The sequence below is a fragment of the Passer domesticus genome, chromosome 3 (assembly GCF_036417665.1).
Source record: "Passer domesticus isolate bPasDom1 chromosome 3, bPasDom1.hap1, whole genome shotgun sequence".
Lineage (NCBI taxonomy): Eukaryota > Metazoa > Chordata > Aves > Passeriformes > Passeridae > Passer > Passer domesticus.
The window spans coordinates 109246476-109265647 of NC_087476.1; the positions used below are offsets into that span (position 1 = coordinate 109246476).

At 45.7% G+C, this 19172-nt stretch overlaps 1 long non-coding RNA gene across 1 annotated transcript in view; it reads right to left on the reverse strand.

Annotated features, from left to right (window-relative positions):
* Positions 1-16288: 16288 nt before the first annotated feature.
* Positions 16289-19172, reverse strand: part of LOC135297453 (uncharacterized) — a 28445-nt gene continuing 25561 nt past the window's right edge. Inside the window, exon 3 of the long non-coding RNA XR_010359460.1 lies at positions 16289-18777. This is a non-coding gene — a long non-coding RNA (uncharacterized LOC135297453). The remainder of the gene's footprint in view (positions 18778-19172) is intronic.

The window sequence follows — 19172 nt, forward strand, 5'->3', positions numbered from 1 at the left end:
CTGTCAGGGGAGGGGCGTGGCTCCGCCGCCGCCCCCGGGACTCGCCACCGCCCCGGGGCCGGGAGCGGCGGGAAGGGAAGGGGCAGGGACGGAGGGAACCGGGGGGAAACCAGTGATGCCTCCCGTGAGGCGGCCGCGGGGAGGCTGGAGGGAGCGAGCGGCCGCGGATCGAGGCGTTGGGAGGGGCAGGGCCCGCCGTGGGGAGGGGGCGGCGGAACGGCAGGCCCGAGGCGAGCCCTGCGGCACAGGCCCGGGGCTGTAGGGGCTCCGGAGGTCGGGTGCGGCTGGGAAAGCGGCGGGAATGGAACAGCGCAGGCAGGACGATGATGGTGTGCTGATTTGAGCTGCGGGAGCGGCAGGCAGGCGGCGGGGCTGGGTGCTGTGCGCAGTTCGGTGTTAGCGGGAGAGCGGAGCAGCGAGCGGTGGTGTCCGTGGGATGCGGCCGAGAATCCCCGCAGCCACGCCGGCAGAACGCTTCTCCTACACTGCAGTGCCATGGAGGAGCTGTGGGGAGCCAGGTGCAAACCCTCGGTGCTGGGTTCCAGCATTGATCCAAAATTAACCAGTGGCTTGCTCCGGTTCCTGCTCGTGTTGCCCCGTGCCCTCTGGACACCCGCACAGGTGTGTTTGAGTTTGGGATCCCAAAGCGCCATTCGCTGTAGGTGAATCCCAGAGTCAGGGCAGTGCTCTCTGCGGGATCTCCGGGAGCTAATCCTAAACCCATCAGCCATCCAAGTCAGAAACTAAGCCATCCATCAAGGGGAAGCACAGGGAAATAAGGAAGATAATGCAGTGAAGCTCTGAGAGCAGCTGTAACATTGAAGCCTCAGGGCTTTGCAGTCCTCTGTCTTCTTTCCCGTGACAAACCGAATGGAGTCCAAGCCTGATCCACAGTCTGGAAAGCTCCTTATCCCAGTGTTCTCCTCCTTTCCCCTAAGCTGCCTCTTGCTGTTGTGGCATATCGCAGAGGCTGCCAGCACTCAGTGGCTGGAGTGAGAGAAAGAATGAGTGTGTGGATGGCCACAGGCCTAAGCTGAGCTAAGTTACTTCAGAGGGGTTGAATATTTGGGCTATTGAAAAGGTCAGCCCTTTGCTTGTAATGCATTACTCTTCAGCCCTTAGCCCAGCTGCCAGAGGGTGTGCACTTGGAGCTGTCCTGGAAGAGGCAGTGATTCTCTTTTTTTTAAAGTGTTACACTGAAATGTTGCACACAGTTGTACTACTCATATAGATTTTCTTGGAAAATCCTTTTTTCTTTCCCCTGAATATTTTTGAAGTTAAGCAAAAAGATTTGAAGATTTTGTACATTTGTGTTAATGTATCTGTCCCAGTTTTGCAGCTGGTCTATACACACAGAGTAATTCCAACACACTTGAGGGAGACATCACTGGGCTTTTTAAGTGCAGATCACCTGCTTAGGATTTGGGAAATGAGGCCAGGATTTCCAGAGCACATCACACTGAGAACATGCAGGATGGAGCACACAAATGCTTGGTGCTGACTTGGAAAATACCAGATGGAAAACTGGCAGCTGTGAAGTGGACCAAGCAAGGCAATTTAAAATTCCAGTGGCCCTGAGAAGATCCTTGGTTCTTCATACCAGAGAAATATCAAGTAATCAGTTGTGCTGATTTTATTTCAGAAGTTGCTTTATTCTGAGTATATTACCAAAAGTTAATCCCTGAGCTTCTCTAATTTATCTCCTGAATAACCTGCAGAACCCAGGCTAATTCTTAAGACGAATCTATGTCCAAGATCTTACTTTCCTCAAACTGAGATAGACATTTTCTGTCCAGTGGAATAAACACAGGAGGTCTGGTGGTTTGTTCAGTGACTTGTGTTTCAAACATCATTATTTATTAACATTTTCCATTTCCTTCATAGCTTTTGGGTTCAAGTTACACCAGGCTGGGAGGTACACAGCATAAGGCTGCTTTTGCCTTTCTTGTGTGGGGAGAAATACAACACAGGCAATTATCCCACCAGTTATCTATTTTACACTTTTTAAGAGCAGCCATCCTCAGTTCTTGTGATTTTGGGAAAAGCCTTAGGAGAGTTCAAAGGGTGAGAGGAATTACTGTGGGAGGAAGGGTGAGATCTTCAGCTGCAGATTGGAAGCTAGAGGCCACCACAGCATTCTCAGGTTACTGGACTGAGTCTTGCACCAGACCAACTCAAAAGCTCTTGTGACTTCTGCTTGCAGCTCAGAGCCCAGAGGAACCAATAAATAGCAAAAAAGGGATTAACAAGGACATGGATGAAGAGCCCCAAAGCTCCTCCTTGGGTCAGAGCACTCAGAGGGGTCAGCAAGGAGCCCCCATGTTGACTTCATTTCCACATTGCAGACATCTCTTGACTGGTCTTGCTGGCCACAAGCCTGGTTTGTGACAGCGACCCAGCTCAAACCATAGCTCAGCTCAGGATCTGAGCCAAGCTTTGGGGAAATGGCCACATTTTTACTTAATCCAATATTATGAGCTTGAAAACAAGCAAAGCTAGTTACACCAAGGTACCCAATGCTCTCTTTTAAGGTCGGTAGCTGAGTGAAAAACCTGTGTGTGACTCCCTTCACACAGAAGGGTCCTGTAATCAGGGTCCTTCTGTAATCAGAAAGGTCCTTCTGATTAAAAAAAAATGGTGCTTCACTTTATGTACAGTGTCAAATCTCTTCTGCTAGCAGGAAGAGCAGTCACGTGATGAGCAGGGAGGTACCGTTTTATTATTTAATGGGTATGACACAATCCATTTAAACCATACGTGTGTCACATCTGCTGCCTTCCTTGCCTGAGGAAGGACACCTGAGGAAGTGTATTTGTGTGTATTTGTGTTGTTTGTGTACCATCAATATTTGTGTTGTCCTGGAAGTGGCATGGGACAGGATGCTGAGAGCTGCTCAAGCTGGGAGCTTGGTGGGGCTGGCCAGGGAAGCCCCAGAGCAACCTGACCCTGTTTTTTATAAGCAGCTGGTTTCACCAAGGACACCCTTACTATCCAAACCAAATACTCATGCTCTGTGGCTCCTCTTTTCCCCTTGCTATCTCGACACTCAGACTCCCTCACAATCTCCACAGAAACCCCCATGTATTGTTTTTTCTGGATTTTGCCTCCTGTTCCCTGGCTTTGACTGATTGTGGAAGAATTCAAGCTTCCTGGCCCAAGTAGAGAGATGATCTATGCTCTATTTCTGTTATTCCCTGTCAAGCTTTAAAGCTCTCCAGCCTCTCCCTTATCCTTCAGCGCCTCGTCATCAGCATGACTAAGGACAGGTTGTTCACCAATCAAGAAATGACCTTTGCTAGGAATAGCTGTCATAAATCTCCATTTCCCTGTCCTTCTGTGCATGAGCCTGCAGAAATGTCACTGAGGAAATCAAGGAATTGGATTATGTCAGATTTGCAAGAACATTCCTTTCTGAGGCAAAGGTCTGTGTACATGAGGTTACCCACACCTGCCACGTTTTAACCTCCTTGCATTTCTAGATCACATCAAACCTTTGATCCCCTGTTAATGAAAGTAGTGGAGAATTTGTGCTGAGCTCAGTAATATCTGTAAAGTACCACCCTCCTGCTCCCCAGCATGTCCCTAACCAGTGCTTGACACCTTAACATTCCCTGCTTTAACAAGTAACTTTACATTGTCTGCTCCTTTTCTTTGCTTCTTCACATCCCAACAGTAATTGAAAAATCCATGTGTGTGTGTATATATATATACATATACACACACACATATAACAAATCATAGTATACATAGGAAAAAAAAAAAGAATTTTTTAATCCTCCCTTCTTCATTTATTTCTTGTTTGTTGCTGATAAAATTCCACTCAGATGTCATTTCACATGGTCTGGTAACACCCAGCAGCCATTCTGTATTGGAGGGAATAATGTTTTGAATATTCCCTCTGCTAAATATCAGTGACAGTTGAAAGGGGCTGTGTGTGTGCAATATCCCATTTTATTTGTGCTCAGAAAGCTTGACTTTGAGACTGGCAGCTGGGAAAAGGCAATTCCCGCATTGCAGAACCAGACAGCCCAGCTCCTAGCACAGCCTGGACCGAAAACAGATCATTTCAGCAATACTCCCTTAAGCTGTGTTTAAGGCACAAAGCACAGAAGCACCACCATTTGTTGACTTACCAGGAGAAGAAGTAGATTTTGGGATGCACTCTGGTGGGCTTGTGTTTTGTTGCTGCTCTTGCCCAGGCTGAGGCAGGCAGCCCAGCCTGGCTCTTGTCTATGGACCAGCTCACCCGTGCAGCATTCCCAGCCCCGGCCACATCCCAGTGGAGCTGTGTACAGGCACCCACTGTCTGAAAGTTCCTAATCCAGAGCCTGCCCCCTTGGAGAGCCCTGCTGCCAAAAGCAATCTGCAGAGCCAGGGGCTGGGGTAACTCACCAGCCCCCCTTCCTTATGGATCGTTTGTTCTCCCATTCCCTTGCTGTGGCTGGAGCCTGCACTTGTATGTGGTGAGACCCTGAGGTGCCTCCCCTCCAGACTCTGTGCCAGAGGGGGTACCCAAAATGCCAGCTCCCCGAGTGGCAGCCTCATGTCACAGCCCCCTTGCTCTTCTCCTGTGCCCAGCTTCATTACAGCACCCCAGAGGCACCAGGCACCCCCTGGCCTGCTCCTCCTAACCCCACTGCCCTAAGTCTTGTAGGCAAAGTCAAGCAGGATGGTTCAGAAAAAGAGCAAATGAAAAACATCCTCACCTGTCTTTCCTCTCTCTCCCCTCTCTTGTCTGGCTGACATTCTTCCCAAACCACTCAGCAGTGAAGGGCACGTTGTATTTATCTGCAGCGGAGGTCAAGGACAGGAGTCGCATTCCTGAAATGCAGAAGTCACAATGCAATTCAGCTTGTGGAAGCAAGAGAAAAGATGGGGCACTGATGGTGGAGAACCCACGCTGCAAAAAGCATTTCCCTGCTCCAGATCAGAACACTCTGGATTAGTGATGTTTTCTCCAAATTTATTATCAACTCACCTGTCAGTCAGAGAGCAATGGTCTGAATGAGTTTTGCCATTACCTTTTTATACCCATTAAATTGTTTACACCTTTTAGTAGCCCTTGCTTCTCTCTTCTCAAAAAGAAAAAAAAATCAAAAAAACACAAGAAGCAGCCAGTATTTTGTCCATAAATAGCAACTTTCAATTTTTTGTCATGCTCGATGTCTCCTGTACCCTTTCAAGTTCTTCAATACCCTTCCTGTGTGGTCTCCCTGGCCTTTTTGCAGAGTGTAATTATGCTTGTATGCGACATCCTGCAGCACTAATGAGGCAAAGAATGCCTTCCTCCCTCTCTTTTTAGAATAAACAGCACATAATGTGGCCAGCAGGACCAGGGCAGTGATCACCCCCTGTACTGGGCTCTGGTGAGGCCACACCTCTGTGTGAGTTCTGTGTTTACTTGGAGCCCCCAGGACAAAAAAGACACTGAGGTGCTGGAGAGTGTCTGGAGAAGGGCAGTGAAGCTGAGGAAGAGTCTGGAGCACAGTTCTGAGGAAGAGTGGCTGAAGGAGCTGGGGTGGCTCAGTCTGGAGAAAAGGAGGTTCTGGAAGGACTTTATCCCTCTCTACAACTCCCTGACAGGAGGGTGAAGCCAGGTGGAGCTCTTTCTAAGAGCTATGGGAGAAAATAAGAGATGGAACAAGTTCAGAGGCAGACTTTTTTTCCTGGCTCCCATGCCCATTTTACATGATCCTGACTATAATGAATCTCTAATTAACCTGCTGTAAATGGTGGCACTAAGGAAACTGCAGATTCAGTGCTGAGGGTTGTACAGCCCCCTGTTTATCCAAAAATCAGTGGCTGGACATGCAATCAGAATAATAAGCTGGAAAAATGTAAAGTCTGTTATCTGCACTTCTGTAACTACTGGAGAAATAATAAAATATAACACAGCTGTCTCTAAAGAGTACTCAGGAAACTCCTCTTTGCCCAAATATAATATATGTCACCTTTCAAGAGAATACCTAGTTAACTCTGGATCTACAGCATCAGTCATCTATGCAGTTCATCAGTATCAGGGGTACATTTCCTTGGAGTACAGGCATTAAGAATGCAGAGGCCATCATAGATCAAATCTGAGGCATTCTTGGAAGCCAGTGGAGAAGCAATTACCTTACAGATGTGATAAAATAATCAGTTACGCAAAAAGGTGTTCCTACCAGACTAAGGGGGAAAATTTGTAGCTAACAGCTTGTACAACCAGAACCCCAAACATCACACAATGGGACACTGGTGCTTGAAGAGAATTATCTCAAAGCACAGGGTGGAAATATGTATGTGTGGTGTGGCCTTCAGCCTGGAGAAGAGGTACAATTATCACAGTTACAGCTCATTAAAATGAACCCCAAGGACCTGCTCATGTATGCAAGACATTCAAATGGACAAGAGTTTGCAGTAATGGTGTTGGGCAGGCGTGAAATGGTGTGGAGAGACTCAGCTTTGAGAGGACAAGCAATTAACTGTGTTGTAAAAATGACTCCAAAGTTTCCTGCTCCTACTTTTAATACCAGCAGCAACCCAGTTTAGATAAATATCTCTAGTTAATCTGGAAATTAAACTAGATAATCACAGCCAAGTTAGATAATTCCAGACTCAGAAACTGTTCTTCATTTTGCCCAGATTAACCCACAGGGATTTAAATGGTGTTGCAAGTTATTTTTAACTGAGTTATCACTAGTCTCCCTCTATACTTTTTAGACTGTATATATTAAAGTCACACTGTTGGAAAACATGGGGACAGTTATCTTCCAAAAATAAAAGAGCTGACAAATGGGATGTAGGACTTATTTTACCAGATCGTGGTCATGTTTGGGCTCCTCCCGTTTCCCTCACTTCACAATTTTATTTCTGTTATTTCTGTTAAACTCCTCTGCAAGAGCTATGGAGGACATGCAGCCTAAAGGACCATGTATCCCTATGGCAGAGTCCTCAGTGAGTCCCAGGCTGAAGGAGGAGGAGGTTGGTCAGTGTAGATATCTTTCATCCACGGTCTTGGGATGGGAAATTCTATTTTTTTTTTCTCTGACTAGTTTTAGGAATCTTACTGACACTCCACATATGCCTAGAAGGAGTGACTGCTTTGTCAGCCATATAGAGGGACAATTGAAAAAAAAAGGAAACCTCTATTTGGGGCTACTTCCTAAGTGGAGATAGGTGACACTCTTGTGCCTGGGGCAACCTTGAATCACTCGTTTGAAGTTAAAGATCTGGAGGGATAAATGGGTTTCTTTCCAGTAAAAAAAAAAAGTAGAATTCCAAAACCCCAGCAAATGTGCTCCCAGCCCAGGTCAAGTGCTGGGATCAATTCCATTGCTGCACTAGGAGATGCAACCTAATCAACCACCAAGATACCTTCCTCTCATCCCTAACCAGAGCTCCAGAGCTCAGCAAAGGACCTGCACAACAACAGCACAAGGCTGGTAGAGGCATCTCATCATCTCTCTTCCTGGAAGAAATTCCTGTATCCACCAAGCAAGCAGAATCTGTTTTGGAAAACAACGGATACATCAAACATTCTGGCAAAGCCCAGGAGAAATGACAATTGAATGATGTTGAAAAGAAAATTATCAGAGAGAGATTAATTTGTCTGACAGTATGTCTTTATGCTCTCCACTGAGGAAGAACAAGAGTTCTTTCATGCATATTGAATTTACTTCTGGTGTGAGTCAACCTCTGTCAGTAGGGCTGTAAGTGCTGTCGGTTTAGGAAAATGGGTGATGGCTGCTACCTGGCACCTGCCCCCTGCACACCTCAGAGCACCAGAGCTTTCCAGCCACTGCTTCTGCCACCAGCAATCCTCATTCTACACCATGGCTTGGGGCACAGCATTCACAACATCTCCTGCACTATCCATCAAAACATTTGCCCGAGGAGGCAGATGGGACAGCCAAATGCAGGGCTGCGGGCCATGGAAAGCCCAGAGTGTGGGTTTGGAGATGAAAAGAGGTAAGGGAGTGAATGGTGCCCGTTAACAGGAGTGGCAATCCCGACCATTTCTCACATGACTTTGCAGGTGAAGCACCCAGCACTGCCAGCTGTCTGGGGCCATCTCTCTCTGCAGGACACAGCAAAACTTGACCATGTTTTGCCACAGCCAGCCCTTGACTGCTGTGGTGTCACAGCTTGTGCGATAAACCCTGGCAATAAACCCTGAACAGCAGAATGATGCTGCAGAACAATGTTCTACTCAGAGTGTCTCCAAAAGATGTGCACCACACACTCACCATCCATTCTCCTTCCAAGACATCCATGAGCTAAAAGCTCAGATACAAAGCAATGCCCAGAAGTTTCAGGTCCTTTTTTCTGATACTTTTAAGATGCCAAACACAAATGACAGTGGTATGGATTTTGCCTTATGCTCCTGCTGTTCTGCACACCATTCTGGCAGCCCAAAGGTGGCAGCAACCCAACTGAAGTCATGGGTTGTTTCTTTCCTGTGAGTAGGCAATGACACAAGAAGCAGCAGGAATAGGGTTGTCACTTCCCATCTGTGTCACAGCTGGGGACAAGGAGAGAGTCACTGGGGGACTGGCATGTCCCAGTAAGGCTGGGCAGCAGGAGTGCCTCTTGGGAGGCTGCAGCAGCTGGCATCCCAAAGAGCAATCCCCCTGCACCCCTCTGCTGGCCTGCAGATCCCTGTGTCCAGTGCAGCAGCAACAGCTCCCATTTGCTCAGGCCAGTGAAGATCACTTCTTCCATCACAGGGTTTTCCTTTGCCAGCCTCTTTGTTGAGAAGGCAAACTGTACAAGCAGTTAAACTGAGCTACTAAATTTGAGTCCATTGTTTATTTAAAGCATTGCCCAAACTACTTATTTTCTGTAGCATGAATCTTGGTACTGCTGGAATGACTTGAGCAAATTATCCCAAAGATTAACCAGAAGCTATCACAAGAGCAGGCATGAGAAGTTTGGCTAAAGTACAAGGAACCAAACAAAGAGGGTCTGGCACCTGGCAGCTTCAGTAACTGTAGATGCCCTTCAGCTTGCTTGACCCACTACATCAGTCCATGCTGACCTCACCGCTCACCACAAAATCGAGATGCATTCCTCAGCCCATGGCAGCATCACCTCAGTGAGACTAAAATAAAACCCACTGAAAGGTTTTATATAATACCAAGGCTACAAGATCTCTAATGTAGTTTTCTTATTGGAGCAAGAGCCAAGCACAGCTTAAATTCATTAGCTAATGGCCTGTGACAATGAAGGACAAAGACAATTATTATGCACATTTCCAAGCTGATTGTTTCTGTGTGAAGAAAATGCAGCAAATTATTGTTCTCCTATATTAACGTACCATAAAGGATTACTATCATATCTATTTCAAAAAATCCCTATCCCTTTCAAAATGCAGATGAGTGCCAGATAAATTTGATTTTTATAGATGAAAGCTTGGTGGAAAAGTCAAGATTTTATTAGGGCTATGGACAATCACATTACATTTTATATGATATGACGACTTCACTACTGAATCAGGAAATTGATCTCAGGACATTTTTTTCTACTGAAGGCTTACCAATTCCCTGAGTATCTCTCATGTATCTCAAACACTTATCCTTGGATATAATAGTCAGAGACATTCTTAATAGCTACTTCTATTTATGGAAAAGTCAGAAAAGAAATACAACATAACATCAGAGACTCATAGAATCATTGAGGTTGGAAAAGACCTCCAAGATCATCAAGTTCAACCTCTGACCAATCACCACTTTGTCAGCCAGACCACAGCACTGAGTGCCACGTCCACTCACTAGTTACTGTGTTCAACAAGGCACTTACCCCTGGTCATGGAAGGAGATCAGGTTGGTCAGGCAGGACCTGCTTTTCCTAAAATCCATCCTGGCTGTCCTTGATCCCTGTGTGTGCCCTGTGATCACACTGGAGATCTGCTCCATTTCCTTCCCAGGCACTGAGGTCAGGCTGACAGGCCTGGAGCTCCCCAGATCCTCCTTCCAACCCTTCCTGTGGGTGGGTGTGACACTGACCAGCCTCCAGTCAGCTGGGACCTCCGTGTCAGCCAGGACTGATGGTGAATGATGGGGAGTGCCTTGGTGAGCCCTTCCAGCAGCCCCCTCCGAGCCTTCAGGCGAATCCCATTCTGCCCAATGACTTGTGAGCATCTAAGTGGCACAGCAGGTTACTATCTACCTTCTCCTACATGACAGGGTTTTTTTCTGTTCCCTGTCCCTGTCTACCAGCTCAGGGGGCTGATTTTTCTACAGATAACCAGTCTGTCCTAATGTGAAAAGGGTAAATCATTTCACCACTTCCAGCAAAATGTATGGTAGATCACATTCCACATTCCTTGTAATTTTTTAATGCCAACAAGCAAAGAAAGCACTGAGGAGAGCATGTGTCACCTCAGTCTGTCAACTGCTGTAAATTCAGAGGAAGCTGTAGCAGCAGGGGGGTTTAGATGGTGGTTGCTGCTAGCTGTTTCCCAAAAAGAATCTCCTGTGGAAAAGCCACTTGGGTAAGCATTCAGGAATGCAGCGAAGTCCACACTCACCGTGGCAAGCTCAACGAAGAGAGGCAGAAGAGCCTTTTCTATGGTCAGTCCTGCAGAGTTTGTTTGGGAACCAGAGGCAAAAGGCAGAGCATGTGCTCTGCACAAGGCTAAGCAGGGAGGGCACGGGGGCGGTACCAAGGGCAGGGCAAAGGGCATCGGCTTCCAGGGAAGAAGGGGCTGGCACCAGGGGTACCACAACCAATGAGGAAACAGGGGAAGTTGGGACATGTGGGGGCAGGAACTGGGATGGATCCCTGTTCAGCAGAACTCTGTGAGGAAAGACCTCAGTGGGTGGAACTCTATGATGTCTCACCAAGGGAGGGCTCTGGGGGTTTCCCTGAGGGGGAAGGAATCAGAGGATTCTGGAGGAAGCTGGACCCAGCCAGATCCCCCACGGTTCCAGGGGCCTGTTGTGTACTCAGGTACATGTGGAGCAGTTTGGCAGCTCTGGCAAGAGGCTGCTGTCCTGCTCTGTGTCAGGAAGGGGAGGACTGACCCCATCGTCCAGCGATGGCTTCATCTCATTTTCACTTCTCACTGTCATTTTCAGTGACAATTTGAGTTTTTCTGAAGCTGTGACTGCTTCCTCATCCCTTGTGCCTTTCCCAAAAGGTGCTGGATAACTTATGTCAAAAGACACTTCTCCCAACAGTCAAGTAAATGATCCACAACCTTAGTAACACCAAGCAAGCTTTGCAGAGGAGCACAAAGGCCTGGGTTCAGGCACAGCATTTTCTGAAGTCACATATTCTGGTAAGCATCCCCTCATTGTTCTCAGGGACCATGCAGGACTACTCAGTAGCCCACTTGGGGCAGCAACCCATCCTCCTTCCCCTCTGTACTCACTCCTGGAGTGTCACTCAAGGTGTCCCAGTCACTCTGGATTTAACAGGTCATTCACACAGGGCTTGACAAAACCCCAGACTTACTTACCCTCTAGTGATAAGTGTGAGCAGGAGGCCTCCTTCAGCAACAGCTTTGTAATCCATCCTGAAATGAAAAAAGCTGCAGGGGAATTCTGGTGTCTCAGCATGGCCTGGGATCTGCCATTACAGCTGGTCCACTGGTTTTAAAGTGTGCAAGGCTTTACCCTCTTGTTCCTCCCCAGTTCCACAACCCCACCTTTGTACGTTTTCCCTTTGCAGCTGACACTTGCAATATAAACCACTGAGGCTGTAATAAAATGCTCAACACTAAAAATATATATGGAGTCTTACAGATTATGAAATTCAATGTCATTTTTTTAGATGTCATAAAAACATTATCAGATTCCCAGTAGCCCCCAGAGAGATTTGGAAATATGTTTATTCACTAAAATGTCAAAATCATAAAGTGTCTGCTTTTACGCTATTTATTTTTCGTGGTGGTGAAGTAGTTATTACATGACATCTCATAAATACAGTGACTCAGAAATAATTAGTGTGCTGAATAACAAGCCTTCCACTCTAATACAGCACCATACATTTTAAACCCCCGATTTTCTTGAGACACTCACACAGTCTAGCTTAAATATTACAAATAAAAGTGAACTCGGTGGGGGGGGGGGGAAGAACAATTCTGCTGCTGAGTTTTAGTTTCTTTCCCTTTCAAGGGAGGTGTACTGACAGTCACGACAGCAGGGTTAGGCAATGAGCAGCAGTAACCGTGTTTCCCAAAGGGCAGGGACAAAAGAGGCAGCATGTCTCACTGTTATGACACAAGGGAGAGGTTCCAAGAGAGTATCACGTTAGCAAGATTAAAATTAACAAAAACGCTGAACAAAATCCTTCCTTGAAGGAAGGAGATGATTTTAAATTGCTTGTAATTAATACAGGAGAAACAACGCTGCACACAGCCCTGCTCTAGCCAAAAGTCTTCCAGATTTTCACTGCTCAGCTTGTAATACTCCTACTTACTTTTTTTTTTTTTTTAAACACACAGTGGATTTTATTGCCTTTTTTAGCTATTAATATGCAACCAATTATAAATTGTGAGTTGCAGCACTGGATAATTTCCCTTCAAGAATGCTAAGCAGATTCTGTGCTGTATCAGGCCATGTGACAGCACAGCAACTACCATCCTCTCTGACTTTTTTTTAGCAGCAGTTCCTAAACACATGCTCAGCAGGAAAACTGGAGCAAGCCCCATCTTAGGACCTCCTTATGATACTGGTTTTTTAACTTGCAGGATATTCTGCCTAAAAATAAAAGGAAAATTTAGGATTTAACTCAAGTTCTCAGGAGTGGAGATTCAGATGAACAATAGGAAATAACAGTAGTATTTATTATAGCTTGGAGGTACTTGCCTTATTTTCTCTCACTGCTGGCAGTGCTGTTGTGCTGGCACCACATTCAAAGCTTCTTCTTGAGGCCTGTCAGAGGAGAGAGGACAAATTTGAGGTGCAAGGTTAGAAAAATAGAAGGAAAACAGAGAAGGCAGTGTGAATTTTGATTTCCTGCAGACACAGTGCACCTCACAGTGAGGAGCCATTGACAGGTACCAGGATGAGCTGAGCTGGAAGGGATCCACAGGGTCCAGCTCCCAGCCCTGCCCATCACCAAACCCAACAGCACCCAGCTGCTGCAGGTTTTGGCTGCACAAAAGTCCCCTCTTCCCCATTTTTGTTTTTTCCTGGGATAAAGTACTTGCAATAAAACCACCCTCCCACTGAGTGAAGGTATAATTATTGATAGTTATTGGTACCATTGCATTAATGACAGTAGTTGGGCCAAGATGAAGCTCAAGGCAGCTGGCTGAGTCTACACCAAGCCCAAGCAGCAGGAGCTGTTCCTGAATTTGAACATGAGCATGGAACCAGTGAACACACTACCCACAAAAGGAACTATGCATGAGGATGCACATTAAGTGTCACTGTTTATGCATACTTTACACCTCTTTTCTGTTAAAAATCTCTTCACTCTGTGGAAAAAGAGTTCTTTACACTGAAATGGGAAAAGTGCTGAGATCAGGCAGTACTTTATATTGTTTTACCATAATCACAGGATTATGGTAAATCACAGGATTATTTGGTGGATGTCAGAACTGGGTTTTGGCTGAGGCAATTTCATGCATAGGGACCCTACATGGTAACACGAGCTCAGACATAAAACAGTGAGCTGGGGCCAGAGCTGTGATATCTTATTGTCTTTGTCTAGAAACTGCAGTCAGCATTTGTAATCCTTCACAGGGAGTTTCAAAACAGCTCCAATGTTTGTGAGACCTAAGGCCGAATTTGTGTGCTGCAGTGTCAGGGGAGCTGAGGACACTCCAGGGGTTTTGCTGCTGTGCTGCTTTGTGGTTTCCCAGCAAGATGTTGGTGTGTCCTTTCCACACTGGCCTGCTCAGCTCCAGAGATCCTTTCCCTCTCAACACCTTCACATCACCTTTCAATCAATAACTATTAAAAGAACTTCCATAGGTGTTTGCAGTTCATCACAGTCTACATTTGAAGATAAATTCACAGTATGGGGAAAAAAATCCACTCAAGTATAAAAGATAATATCCAGATTAATTAATGGTCCTTGTTTGTTCTTTCTGTTTTATCCTTCATTCTCTCCACCATTCATCAAAGGTCCAGATTGGTGCAAATGAACTTCTGAATGTGTGACAACACATCCATCTAAGATACCTAATTCAGAAGCAATTATTTTTCTTACTTTTCTTTATTTTTTTCCTTCTCTGTGTCCAAGAATGTTCATGGGAGCTTGCTAAGGAACCATTTTGATTTGCTTGTTTGTGTAAAAATAATCCATGTTTCCTTGACATGTTGAGAATACAACATGCCAGGAATAACTTGCATACTTTGGGAGGTCTTTCTGCTTGTGAAAGTCCAGCATGCTACTGGCTTTATCAGGAGGTCTAAAACATGCTTGTGGAACTTGAAAAAGGTCTTTCCAATGACTAATGCAGTCCATTTGTATGGATAGCTCATTAAATTAGCAGAAATGCTAAGGCTTACAAGAAGCAATTGCTTTCTTATGCAAAACACGAAATGTGCTCATCCGGAAAAGGAAATTTCACATCTCCTGGCTAATAGTGAAATAACAGACCATCACAGACTCCTTCCAGACTCTTCTTATTTGGACACATTCCACATCTTTTTCCCAGCCAGCATAAGCCTCTGGGAGGCCCTATTTGCACTGACATCTCTGCAGTTCCAGCCCCAGCCAGACCTAGATAGCAAAGCAGAAGCAAGCTGAGGGTAACAGCATTTAGCTTCAGAATATATGGCAATATGTGTCAAAGAATATCCTGGAGTCATGATGTGAAGGGCTGCCATGTCCATAGGGCTGAAAGGGCTTTTTTTTTGTTTTTTTTTTTGTAGCATCACTAGGTCAAAGTGTTGTAACTGTAATGGTTACATGTGGGGAGATCTTAAGGAGTTAGACTGTTTCCCTTGCTACCAGCTCTTTAAAAAGTTTACCAATGATGCATGAAAAGGTCAGGAAAGTTAGGGATGTTGCAACATTTTTATTAGGGAATCTATCTTGTAGGCAGCCTGCTCTCATTTGGTTAATCTCCCAGTGAATATCAGAAAATATAATGTGTTGGGGAAACACACGGAAGCCTTGGGATCCCATGTGCTGCAGGGTCACTTTTGCTTACACGTGTCCTTCTCAGCAAAGGAGTGACAGCACTTGTTAAAAGCATTTGTGGATGGACTGAGGGCAACCTGGGAGCTGCACAGGCCCCAGTGTTCACTCTGTGCCTGACCTTCCCCCTGCAGCAAAAGCCCTGCTGGTATTTCTGCCCAGACATTTCTGTGGGCACAGAGGCAGAGATGGTGCTCGCAGTCACACCTACTTACAACTTTGTGCTGTGTGAAAATGAGGGTTCCTCGCTCTTCTGCTTTTCAGCTGAGCAGATCTTGAATTTGATTGCATCCTAAGACACATCTGCTTGTAGCACTGCAGACGGGGTCCTTGAAAAACCACAAAGAAAAGGTGTTTAGGTTAAGAATACTCTTGTGATTAAAAAATATTGAAAGTCCTCAAGTGTTGGTTTGAAGAAAATAATTTTCATTAAAATGCTGGCACAATTTCAAGCAATTTGATTTTAATTCTGAAGTGTTGAAAATGCCCTCCGATAATTTTTGCAGCATTCCAGAACCCAGAAGTGATGGTAGAAAGGAAGTCACTTAAGGAATCAACTGCAGAAGTAAAATTCATTTCCTGTTTTCTAAGAAAACAAAAAAGGGTCCAAGGCTGTTAAGTCTTTGTGAGAAAGACCTTCTCACAAGCACTTTTCAGCAGGCAAGCATGGTTTGCCTTTTTTCCCCTAAACAAAACAGAGTTTTCACATTCAGAAAGCTTCCAAGAACCACACAAGACATATGAATACAAATAATTTACTGGACTTTGGTACCAAGTACACTATCTAAGCATGGCTCAGTTGGACCTGAAAGCAGTCTAAAGTCATTGCCTTATGATTTTAAAGATGCTCAGTGATGCGTATTTTACAACACTCGTGCTCTGATTTCATCAAAGCAGCAGTCTGATCATTTCATATTAGGATTTCATCTAGATTTACTAAAGCTTCAGTTCATCGACCTTGGGTGGAGTCAACTCTTTCTTCAAAGAAAGCAAGTGAAATTGTGTCTGCAGCTCACCTCAGAGGAGTGAGCACCCCCAGGCAGGCAGGTCCTTTCACTGAGGTTTTGCTACCAGCACCACTTGTGACAAGATGTGCCTCCATCCAGCAAGGAGATGTTGCAACTTGCTGCAAGCACAGCTGTTGCCTCATTTTGGTTTCAAGGAAGCAGATTCTGTAAAACATTCTGCTAGGAAAGTTGGTTTCTATTTAGAAAGGAGGAAAAAAATTGAAAAGGAAAATAAGAAAGAAAAAGAAGACAAATATGCCTCTAAGCAGGCTTTTGAATGCTTGCATTTGTTAACTAATACAGATAACAGGCCTGAATATGACAACAAGCTTCCCATCAAAAGTATCCCAAACAAAAATTTCAACAGAACTTTTCTATCTCATAGAGCCACAAAAGCTTCACAATTTCTTTTATTTTAGTTTTCCACAGTTGTTGTTTTTCACTAGCAATTGCATGCCTCGGGTGCTTTATGCTTACCCTGGGATAACAGAAAGATTTTTTGTGGGAGAGTTTTTTACAAATAAGGCCCTTTTAGTTCCATTGATAAGAGTCACATAAAAATTTATATCCACAAAATGCCTATTTATAAATGAAAGTCAACAATTTTTATTTTTTAATGTCACTACCATTCTCTAGATTTAGTGTCTACCCCATTTTTTCAGTACTCCATAGTAGCTTTTTCTGGGTTTACCATAATCCTCACATTATCAACATCCTCTTCATCAGCATATTTACATGAAGCAGGTAAGAAATTAGAGAGAAGTTAGTTCACTGTTGAATCACTTGATGTAAATTATTCAGGGTGTTAATCCTGATACATGTGGGCTGGGAAGAGGGAAGAGAGGACTGCTTTATTGGGTTTGGTAGTTTTTCCTCCACTGTGCTTCACACATGTGGTAAGGCAAGAGCAATAAATCAGAACAAAGGCAATAAAGGACAAGGGCTTTAGGGAACACGTGTTTTAGAAGAGAAACTTGGCTCACCACTAAAGCAGCATTGCCTTGTAACGGATGTTTAAAATTCAGATGTGGAAAGAGACTGACAAAATTACATAAATACAAGAGACTTGCAGGTCTGTGCAGCTTTTGACCAGCACTGCAAGCCAGTCCATCTTTGGCAGCCCCTCCTGGGCATGGACAGGCAGGTCCATGCTCCAAACCAGCAGGACTGCAGCATGTGGCAGCACAGCTCATCCCAAAGCAACACTGCTACACTTTAGGTTCAGACAAAGCATTAAAGAATTCAGCCCAACCCAGGCAGCTGACACATTGTTTTCCAGGACCAGAGCTCTCTCCAGCTGCTGTTGACAGACCTATTCCAAACCCCTGTCAGCCAGAACATGCTGCTGGAGAGTCATTTGCCATCCCTGGGATCTGTACAACCCTCACACTGCACTGTCAGGGCAGCAGCTTCACACAGCCAGGAGCACTCTGCTGACTCTGCTCCCAGCCTTGGGCAGGCAGAAACTGCTCAACAGAAGTAAGAACTACTTTGCAGCAGATTTGCCAAGGTGTTTAGAAACCTAGACATGAAGAGAGGCTCCCCATGAGGTTTCCCAAGGCCTCCAAGTGGGTCAGGCTCTTCAGACAATCCCTGAAATGGGAATTTTCCTCCTCTCTCCCTCCAATCTCCCAGAGACCTTAGTGTATTTGGTTTGCATGGCAAGGTGCTGATAGGATGGGGGGCTGCAGGGGTGGTTTCTGTAGGAAGCTGCTGGAAGCTTCCCCCACATCCAACAGGGCCAATGCCAGCCAGCTCCAAGACAGACCTGCTGCTGGCCAAAGCTGGGACAATCAAGAGTGACAGCAATGCCTCTGTGGCAACATTTGTGAGAAGGAAGAAAACCAGTTATTGGGCAGACATAACTGCAGCCAGAGAAGAGAGGAGTGACAGGAACAGCTCTGCAGACACCAAGGTCAGTGGGGAAAGAGGGGGAAGAGGTGCTCAATCCACCACACTTTTGAAAGGCCAAGAAGTGCCTCTGTGTATGTTTGGGCACCCAAATACCTCTGCAGAGAGTTTTACATTTCATGACCCTTCCCCTCCTCCTGTGGGCTGCCCATGGGACTCCCAGCCAGGCTGGTGGCCAAGGTCAGCACTGGACTGACCAGTGCTGAGGGCAGTAAAGCAATCTGGGCTGCTGGCAGGACACAAGAAATCCCAAGAGGGTGACAGGGCTCCTGTTTGTCTGTCCTGTGCTTGTTAACCTCTGAGGGTAAATGGTCTCTATTTCACTTAATGCAATAGCTTTGCTGCCAGTCTTCTGCCAATATACTTTAGTCTAACACTAAATGTATCCTACATACACTTTGTGTGATATTAGTCTGCCTTTCCAAATTTCCCTCTTTTTTCATGCTTTATCCATTCCAAGCTTAAATAAAAGCAAAGCCCAGAGTCCAAGAATTGAGTGGTGACTAAGGTGGGGGCTGTGAAAAGGAATAGAGAGGGAACAGAGCTATAAATGGAATCAGGGAAGCGTGGCTTGGGGTGATTAATGAGCTTACATCTGTGATGAGTGCTTACTATAAACAGCAGGTAGAGAAGCAAAGCCAGCAGCACAAAGTGCTCAGGAGCACAGGAGGTGAAGCCATGGCCCCCCACATCAGCAGGGACCCTCCTCAGTGGGGCTTTGGGTGGGGTGCACAGCAGCATTCATAGAACCACTGGGAACAGCATGCATCCTTGTGGGAACCTGGGAGAAAGGGGGATTAAAAAAATACAATTCCATTACTAGTGGTAAAACAGCAAAGTCCTGGCTAAAGGTGCAGCTAGAAAGTGCCTGTGCTTTACCCTCCTTCCCTGGGATTTTCCTCTGGCAGTGGGCATCCCTGGTGCCCACACTGCCTGCCAGGTTTGCAGCTGCCTGGCACACAGGGCAGCCCCAGTGGGGTAGAAAGAGAAGGACTTTGGAAAGATTGAGGGACTAATGATCAGGAGAAATGCAGTGCAGTCAGGAGCAGCTGTCCTGCAGAATTCAACAGGATCCCAGCATTATCATTCCTAAGGATAAACGTGCAGATGGAGCCCCTGAAATCCCCTCGCTGGTTTAAAAACAGAAAAACACAAGCAAAGAAAAAGTTTCAATGG